The sequence below is a fragment of the Zosterops lateralis genome, assembly GCF_965231275.1.
Source record: "Zosterops lateralis genome assembly, contig: SUPER_6_unloc_1, whole genome shotgun sequence".
Taxonomy (NCBI): Eukaryota; Metazoa; Chordata; class Aves; order Passeriformes; family Zosteropidae; genus Zosterops; species Zosterops lateralis.
The window spans coordinates 596,098-606,201 of NW_028154616.1; the positions used below are offsets into that span (position 1 = coordinate 596,098).

The window sequence follows — 10,104 nt, forward strand, 5'->3', positions numbered from 1 at the left end:
GAGCGGCCGCGGGGCGGTGGCCGGACTGGACTCGGTACCGGACCTTGTGAGGGGCGGCCAGGCCGCTGCTGCTCAGCCTGGGTGTCCGCAGCAGCACTGACGGCAGGCCGGCAGCGGGTCCCTGCGGAGGCCGGCAGCTGACTGCCCACCAGTGTACCAGGACATTGTTCCTCTGGATTGTGTGATGCCCGTATCCTGATGGGAATATCACTAGAAAATGTCGTCTCCGAATTTTCCCCATCTTTCGGGGTAACTGAGGACTATTTACACGCAACACACTGCGAGGGCAGATCTTTCTGTGCACTCGGAGTGCCCCTGGAGATGGCATAGCTTAAATATGTAATTAATGTTAAATATACATACATATACATACTCATATAGAGAGAAACGTTGTTTACCTAGACTTCAGCATGGTCATTGACCCTGTACGGAAAACCCAGTGGAGACAGAAGCGTCCTGCAACTTCATTCAAATAAAGGAAGAGAGACTCCTATATGCCCCAGGTCCACTGGGTCTTGTCATTTATTCGAGTAAAGTTACAGGACTCCTCTGTCTCCTTTGTGGACATTGGCTTTTCACAGTGTGATTTTCTGCACAACAGTGTCTCCCATGACATCCTCGTAGGTAAGCTCAGGAAATATGGGTTATAGGGATGTACAGTGTTATATGTGTGTATTATAAAATTGGCTTTTCGCAAGATGTATGCTATATGATTAATAACATAGTAAGGATATAAAGATATAAAGTTTATTTCTGCTATTGGTAAGACTAGATATAAAGGGAGTAGTTGATGTAGCAGCTGCTTAAACTGTCTGTTTGGTTGGGATAACATCCAGTGAACATGTAAAGAAGACTCTGCTACTGATAACACCAACTATCAGCATCTACCACCCGCAGAAGGCACGGACCAAGGCCCAAGCTGGACGCGATAACAAGGACACAGCCACGAAACACGCATGCTCTAAAAAGGCAGATCCAAGGAAGGACCATGCAGGGCAGTTCCTGGAATATGGATGGAATTTCATATATCGATATAACGAGAAGGGTATTTAACGAGTGTCTCTGAGAAAGCAAGGTGTGGACTTGGCTGAATGCCGAGTCACCCGGCCGGCCGTTTTTGGTTTTTTCTTATCTCCTAATTGTCTTAATTATTTTATTAAACATATTCCTTAAAATTTACTAAAAAGTGAACCTCGTTTTTCACAATTTGGGGGCTCTGTCCGGGATATACCTCATCCCTGAAACCCCAGGAAATCCAGAAGGGAGGGAGGCGCCCCGCCTGGGTTTTTGGCGGCCCAAAACTTTGTTTTTCCTGGTGAGAATTGGGGATTGCAGGTAAACATCCAAAGAGACAAGCAAGGAGAAAGAAAAAAGCAAGTAAGAAAAAGGGAAAAGGCTCCCTAAAACTGCAGTATTTTTGCTCCATAAAAACCTCGTGCACGAAGAACCTGGAAAAGAAAATGGTTGTGAGTATTTCTCAGGGGAGCGGGTTAAAAGGGGGGTCTGCGTGCTGTGTGAATGAGACACTGGCTGGCTACTCCAGACTGGTGAAGCGAGTGGGAGCTTCTGAGGCTGCGTTTCCATTATCTCGCGAGAGAAATGGCCAGTAAGGAAGCGAAGTGAAAGAAAAAAGTGTGAAAGTGACCCCCGGGTGTTTGGGACGGGATCCCAGAGGAAAAAGGGGGTTGTAAAAAACCCCGGGTGGCTGGGATGGTCCCAGGGAGGGGTTGGACCCCTCAAGGGAGCCGATAGTTTTCCTAGACAACCCACTGGGAAAACGGGACACTGGGGGGGGGAAACATTTGAACCCCCTGGTCTGGGACGGGGTCCCAGGAAAAAGGGTTACGTAAGACCCAAGAGCATTTAGGGTTTGGCCAAATATAGGTATTTTTGGGTTTTTGCCAGATTGAGGATAGAAACACAAAAAAGCCTTGCAGGTGTAAGGTCCAAGACACCTGGGCTTTGGAAAAGGCTGCCAGGTTGAGGAATACTAAAGGCTTGAAAAGTGTGATAATCTAAGAACATCTGGGGGTTAGTCAAATACCTATGAGTAAAAACTAACAATTTTTTTTTAAAAAAAGGGTACCAATCTTTTTGTGTTGTCTTTGTGTAAGTGGAAGTAAGTGCAGCTGAAGAGGTGTGATTGTTGTGGAGTTTATTTGTGTTAAAGAAGTGAATTGTTGAAACGGTTAAAATGTCTGAATGGAAAAGGGGGAACTGCAAGGGAATTAATGAAGAATTCAGGTTCAAGAGGGCTGTCTAAAAAGAGGATTGGTGCAGTTTTGCAGATTAATGGGGAAATTCATTTTGAAGAGTTTTTATTGTTGTTGTTATTGTTGTTCTTGAGTGAATGTATGTGTAATATAGACTGCTGAAGTAAAATAGGAGTTTTTGTTTTGAAAGATGGTCTATGCAGCACATGGTGCTGTGCTGCTGAGCTGATGAGTTTTCTGTGCCTCGGGGGAAAAAAAGGAGGGGGTGATGTTCGGGCTGTTGGATGGCAGAGAGGAGACCAGGCAGTGACTGGATGGAATCCTGAAGGTGGGACAGAAGCTTGGAGAGTCTTATGTTAGAGGTCTTGAAAGGTTTTTTGAGAATTTTGGAAATTCTTAGAGGTCTTAGAAGTTGTCTTTGTTTGGTTTGGTTTTTTTTTGGAGTGCATTGAAATTGCCTAAAGAGATAGCTATAAGACATCAAATGCTGGGGGGGTGACTTCAGAAATAGGAAGAAATAGTTTTAATGAAACAGGAGATTGGAGTCAAAAGAGTTGTGAGAGTTCTGGTGTTTGATAAGAAGGAATTAGAAGAAGAAGGAATTATGGATGAAATTAGATCTTTTGTTATTGGGAATTTTTTTAAACAAAATTAATGCTCAAATGCCATGAGTAAATGTATGTTGGGAGTCCAGATGCAACCCAGATTGGAACCTGAAAGTAACACCCTTTGAGATAATGTTTAAATTATGAAATAAAGAGAAATTAATGTTAAGAGGGTATAGCTTTACAATTGCAAAAATGGGAGAGGAAGTTCTTTAACCCCATAGTGGGAAGATGCTTTTTCAGGTATTGCAGGCAACTGAAGCTGCGGTATGGCTGAAAAACTAAAGCTGCAAGTTTTAAATCAACGTCAGCAAAATCAAGAGACCGGTGTGAGAACCCAAGAATTAACTGTAGCATCTAAACCAGGTGATACAAAGTTGAATTTTAAACAGAGCTGAGTGGTCATGAACTGGAAAAGACTCAAGTAAATTTGGAAGTTTTGGACAAAGGACTTTCTCTGTTTTACTTCTCTGCATAACACCTAAAAATCAGTCCGGTCTGTCAAATGCTACCTCTGTTTCTTCACAGCTACAAAGGAAATGGACTTTCAAGTAATTCTAGTGTGGGGAGTTGAAATTGAAATATGTAATATTGTTTTTTTTTGAAAGTGTTTATGTCACTCCACTGTATAATATTGCAGGTACATGAAAATCTCAAGAAGAAGACGGGCTCCATATCCCTAACATTTTGGCTAATTTATTTTAGGTTTTATATCTTACAGAACAAACAATATGTTTTTGCCTCCTTTATTTTTCTTATTTTTGTGTGTGTTTAAGGTACTTCTTTCATACTAACTTAAAGACATTTTATTACTTATTAATCTGTTTTGTTTAAAGAAGGAGGGCAGAGAAGAGCGCCTATGTGAAATACCAAGAGGATATGTTAGTGCTCACAAAATATAGGGTGAACTACTACCCGACAGAGTGGGAACTAAGGAAAGAGTTTTCAACTAAACTGGTACTGTGTCAAAGTTAATACAGGAGCTGTGATTCCTTTGTGTACACACACAAACATGCAGATATTTGTAACCAATACAAGACATTCTTCAGTTACGCTGGCAGCGTTGTCCCCACAAAAAGGTACAGATAATTACTGATAGAAATCTAGTTCTGTCAAGTTTATTCTCAAGAGCAAATTTTTCTTCTACCATTTAGAAGTCATGAGAAGGGATATAAAGATTTGTTCTTCAAATGGGTGGATCAAAAATAATTTAAGGTACTAATTATATAACTTTATAAGGTGGAAAAACTTTGTCATTCGCCTCTTAGACAGAGGTTGAGATGTAGATATTGGTTGAGAAGTTTTTTTTTGTTGTTGTTTGTTTGTTTTTTTTCTTTTTCTGTGGGCAGTTCTTTGTGTGTCTTTGTTAAGAAACTTTTGAAGGTGTTTTGGTTTTCTTTTTTTATATAAGAAGATGTCAGATTTTCTTGTGGAATATAAGGAGAGATAGTATGAATGACAAGATACTTGCTGCTTGGAAATATTATTGTGGTATATGCAAAATTTTTCTAGTAGTTTCATTTATTTCCCTGCTTGATAAGTTACTATGAATTTTGCAGAAACTGTTTTGGAAGGTTTTTTTCTTAGTTTTCCAGCTGGCTGCAGATAAGACCTAGCTCACAAAACTGGTGGTGTTGATTGTCAAAGGGGGTTCTTATCGAAGTTTCTAAGGAGCATCTAATCTTTCAAATCAATGCATGTCAAATTGAGTGAATGTGTTTGCCTTAGATAGAAATAAATCCTATAGTGTATGTACCTTTCTAAGTTCTCCTAAATAGTGAAGGAAAATCTTCTAGAATAGCAAGAATTCATTGTCTTCCTGCCCTAAGAATAGGCTGAGCAGAGGATTGGCCCAACAGAAACCTTCAATATGATAAAACTCTAACATCAGAAGGGGTAAAAGAAGTTTCTGTTGTTTTTTGTTGTTTTTTTTTTTCTCTTCTTTCTTCTTTTCACTCTGTAGTTTAAGTTATTTCTTGTTGAGTAAATTTTTTTTCTCTCTTTAAATTTCTTTTTAACCTGTCCCTCAATCCTAGTTACAGTTAAAAGGTGGAAGCTTTCAAAAATTAAATGGTAGCAGAAGTGATTCCTCAGAGAGGAAGATGACACCCTAATTTCAGTAAAATGATCATGCGAAAAAGTCACAGTACATGGAATAGCTGAAGTAAAGATGCAGTTTTACTCGGAGTGCAGCTATGGCCAGCATAATCAATTGTCAGTTCTAAAAAGGCTTTGCAGCTGGCCTTTGGATTAAAAGACTTTACTGCCTTTTAGTGATGCATGTGTACATATATCCCAGTAAATGGGGATTACCAGTGCCTGTTGAGTGGGAAATACCTGAGGAACAGTGGAGAGAATTACGGTTTAAAAAAAAAAAAAAGGTCAAAGGCAATTTGTCTGAAAACTAACAAACAAACAAACAAAAAGAATTAACAAGGAAATAGAGGGCAAGACTGGGTTGGCCGCTGTACTTGCCACCAAGAAGATCATATACTCCTGCTGTGGGTAGCAACCCCATAGGCATGGAGGGTGGAGGTATAAGCCATACCAGACCTCTGTTATTCCTTTTTCTGTCACTTCACTCATTCTTTGTCTTTTGCCTTATAGGATATTGGCAAAATCATGCTACAGATACTACTGAAAGTTCTATATGAAAAGACACCGAGGTTCCTTTCTTATTACACATTCCCATATCGACAGTCACTGTTATAACCCATCCAAATTAGATAGTTGTATTCATAATTGGGAAAATATTAAATTGTGGAAAACTTAAGGACCAGTGGTGACTGGTTGGAAAGTAAGTGTCTATAAGAGGAAATAATGGAAGCTAGAAAACAAGAAATATGGCTCAAAGCCAAATGAATTATAAAAAGAAGAGGTGGGGTTTGTTATATGTGTGTATTATAAAATTGGCTTTTCGCAAGATGTATGCTATATGATTAATAACATAGTAAGGATATAAAGATATAAAGTTTATTTCTGCTATTGGTAAGACTAGATATAAAGGGAGTAGTTGATGTAGCAGCTGCTTAAACTGTCTGTTTGGTTGGGATAACATCCAGTGAACATGTAAAGAAGACTCTGCTACTGATAACACCAACTATCAGCATCTACCACCCGCAGAAGGCACGGACCAAGGCCCAAGCTGGACGCGATAACAAGGACACAGCCACGAAACACGCATGCTCTAAAAAGGCAGATCCAAGGAAGGACCATGCAGGGCAGTTCCTGGAATATGGATGGAATTTCATATATCGATATAACGAGAAGGGTATTTAACGAGTGTCTCTGAGAAAGCAAGGTGTGGACTTGGCTGAATGCCGAGTCACCCGGCCGGCCGTTTTTGGTTTTTTCTTATCTCCTAATTGTCTTAATTATTTTATTAAACATATTCCTTAAAATTTACTAAAAAGTGAACCTCGTTTTTCACATACAGTGAGGCAGATCAAGACCTGGCTGAAGGCACAACTCAGAGTCGCAGTGGGACGAGAAGGATCCAGTCAGAGGCCTGTGCTCAGGGGCATTCCCCAGGGATCATTTCTGGGTCCAGTCAGCCTGTTTATCCATGGTCTGGATGGAGGGATAGGATGCATCCTAAGCAAGTTTGCTCATGATACGGATCTGGGGGCTCGGTGGCTGATACACCTGAAGGCTGTGCTCCCTTTCAGGGGGACCTGGATAGGCTGGAGAGCTGGGCAGAGAAGCCTAATGAGGCAAGTGTAGGGTCTGGAGCATCTGTTATGAGGTAAGACTGTGGGAGCTGGGCCTGTGAAGTCTGAGAGGTGATCTCATCAATGCACATAAATATGCAGGTGTGAAGAGAGTGGTGCCAGATTTTTCAGCGGTGCCCAGTGACCAGACAAGGAGCAATGGCAATAAACTAAACCACAAAAAGTTCCACCTCAACATGAGGAAGAACTTCTTTATGTTAAGGGTGGCAGAGCACTGCAACAGGCTGACCAGGGAAGTTGTGGACTCTCCCCTTAGAGACATTTAAAAGCCTCTTGGACAAGTTCCTATGTAATCTATTCTAAGTGATGCTGTTTTGGTACAAGGCTTGGGACTGGATGATCCCCAGTTCTCCCTTCCAACCTTAACTAGTCTGTTATTCTGTGATTATTATACTTTATGTTTTGTATAATATATTACATTATTATAAATATAATAATATATAAAATAATATAAAATTACCTGATAATATATGTTGAACAGTATATATATATTATGTATAATACACACATTTTTATATCTCTCTATCTATAGATATACATATAAGTATTGTTCTGCCTGTGTGAAATGCGAGATGTGCTTTATATTTCCTGTTTGGCACCAGTTTAATCTCTTTGTGGGGCTAATGTATTGAATTTACCATCTGTATTAAATCACTGCAAGTATAAGCATGACATACTGTGTGAATTTCTTTTGGAAAAGAGTTCTGACTACTTCAGAACATGTATTTATATGCTCTTAATTTATTCTGAGGGTATAACTCCTCTTGTTTGGCTTTGATTTAGTCTGCATTTTGTATTTTTTGCTTTGAAAAAGAATAGTTCTCAACAGGTCTCAAAGTGTTTGCCAATGTGGCAGTGATGTACTCAATTCTTTCCATGATTTATTTTAATGTCAGTTTGTCTCAGTTTGAGGGCTGCTCCATGTGCGTTTCAATGAAAAGGTCATACAAATGGAATTCTGCAGGTGAACAAAATTAAATCCTCATAGACTAGTTTCTGATGAGAAAAAATGTTTAAGCAGCCAGAATTGTGGAATGCTTCTGGAATAAAATCCAGATGTTTCTCAGTGGTGCAGGAGCTACCATTCTCTTAGAAGTGATTGAAATTTTAAATAACGTGTTTAGGCTTTGGACAGATTAGCCTATGGAAAACAATGAGAGTTCAGCAATATTTCTTAAATCCTAAGACTTTTCCAAAGGACATGTATAAGAGCACATGTTTAAACATATCTTTAAAGGGCCATTATTCTGACTTCAGTAAGGATTAAAGATTCAGAAATTACAGTGCCTGCTTTAAATTTTCTGTAGACTCAGTGAACTGGACAATGACATTACAAGAATAAGAAAATCTGAAAAGTAAATTTTAAGGACAGCTGCCATTGTCTACTTGATAGCACTCTCTAGCTTAAACCATGTCACTCCAGCAATTTGTACAGATTTATACCTACAGAAAAAAAACCCCAACAAAACAAACAAAAAAAAACCTAACCAGAACAAAGTTTGGGTTTCTAGGTTGTGATCTGTGAAGAATATTGATAATGTAATAGTAGGCAGGAGACAGGCTTTGAATTCCAGTTGAAGAAGTGGAATGCCAGTGTAGGACCACAATGGAGGGAAGGAAAATAGGGCTATAGGTTATACAGAAAAAGAAAAAGCTATGGATACCCACTTGCTTTTTCCTTTCTGAGGTAATATTTTGTTGTAAGAGGACACGTAAAGAACCACATTCTCTCATCAGGATGTGAGATGAAAAGGAAAAGGGACTTTATTTTGGGAATTTCAACTTATATAGTTTTTGGGATTTGGTAAAGGATTGGGGGATGAGAGGAACACCCTTCTGACTCCAGTGGTCAACTCAGAAGTTCATCAGTTTGTCTTTCCCCCTGGAAAGAAATGTATTTACAAAATATTAGTCTTTATTTTTGTTACTATGTGTAAGAACTCTCCAGTCCAAGAATGAACATCAGAAGGGTGAAAAATCAGAACGACAACATTTAAGCACACTGCTGCATTTTTCAAGGACTTCCTGATTTTTGCAACAGTGTCTTAAGTTACAAAGGCATTGCTATGGCAGAAGTATTTTAGTGTAGTTTTTATCTTCAAATTAAAAAAAATGTACTTAAAGAAATAGCCACTATGTAAATTACAATTCTGTCTTGACACATTAGAAGAGAATAAACTGAGTCTATATCATGCTGTATTTTTCTTTAGAAAAATTCAATCCATAAATGGATGTTGACAGATTAAGTATTAATATGACAAACTCTTTGTGCCAATTTAGTCAGGAAATCCCTGTCCTGGCAAGTGTTTGGAGGAAAAAAGATCTCAGAACTCATTCCCAAAGAGTGGGGGTTGCATTTCTTGAATTAGTAGGTAAATAGCTTTGTATTAGCACACTAGTAGCTGAGAAGCATGAAAGAGCTAAGCATTAAACTTTAATTGATGTATTTTGCTAACTATAATGAAATTATTAATTTAGCCCCTTTTATCTGTCTCACTCAAGCTTGTGATATTTTTTCCAGTGTTATTTTACTTGTATCTTTTTTGAATGTTGGGGGTTAGATTTGTTTCTTTTTTACTTACAGATTTTTTTTTTCCTTAAGTTGCTAGGAAACTAACTACTGGGTATTCTTTGGTACTTCAGCAAAAAACAAAAGAAGTGGCCAGAGGAGAGAAGTGTAACACCTGCCTAAACTTCTTTTTTTTGTCTCTGTGAGTTTTCTCTCGGAGGGGAAGATACTACGAGTTTTGGGGGCAGGTAAAGGACGGGGCTGGGGGCAGCTGCGCTCTCTCGCTCTCGGCATTGGAAGGAGGGCGGGCAAGCTGTTGCTTGCTGCGGGGAGAATTCACTATAATCACTGGAGCCCAGTCCTAGGGATCTACCACCATCTGTTCGCGTGTCCAGTAATTCTGAGCTCGCCTTCTCCTGCCCAGATGGAGCCAGGCCGGCGCTGTCCCGCCCCGCCGCTTCATCGGCGCTGCTCTGGGTCTTTGCTACACCGTAGCCCCACATTCCCTGCCCGCCGGACATCCCGCAGTTCCAGCTACCTCCCCAGAGCTTCTGATACATCTCATCCACCAGCCCGGGAGTCCTGCTCATCCCTGCAGTTCCAGCTACTACCATGGAGCTTCTGATACATCTCATCCATCAGCCCGGGATTCCTGCTCATTCCTACTGCTCCACCTTGGTGCTCCTCAGAGTCCTGCAGGGGCACCGGGATCAGACTGCCTCGGGGTTTTGTGAAGGAAAGTCTCTCCTCCATCCCTTCCTGTCTCAGCCGACAAGGCTGTCACAAGGTTCCTGGTTCTGTTTTGTTGTTAATGCTGTAGTTGTTGTTTTGTTTGCCTTGTTACACATACTAGTATAGAACTGTTATTCCTATCCCCATACCTTTGCCTGAAAGCCCCTTAATTTCAAAATTATAATAATTTGGAAGGAGGTGGTTTACATTCTCCATTCCAAGGGAGGCTCCTACTTTCCCTGGCAGACACCTGTCTTTCAAACTAAGACAATGAATTAACTTAGGTGTTATCAGCTGCACTTTAATGCCACACG

General features: G+C 40.1%; 1 long non-coding RNA gene across 3 annotated transcripts; it reads left to right on the top strand.

Annotated features, from left to right (window-relative positions):
* The first annotated feature begins 103 nt into the window (after nt 1-103).
* On the top strand, nt 104-9,547 carry LOC310911250. Of its 3 annotated transcripts, XR_014590470.1 has the most exons (4): nt 104-1,466; nt 3,062-3,184; nt 9,193-9,260; nt 9,483-9,547. It is a non-coding gene; the product is annotated as an uncharacterized lncRNA (long non-coding RNA). The 3 variants fall into 3 exon arrangements; XR_014590471.1 differs by lacking the exon at nt 9,483-9,547 and having other exon boundaries at nt 9,193-9,457; XR_014590472.1 differs by lacking the exons at nt 3,062-3,184; nt 9,193-9,260; nt 9,483-9,547 and adding an exon at nt 5,426-6,245.
* The last annotated feature ends 557 nt before the right edge of the window (nt 9,548-10,104 follow it).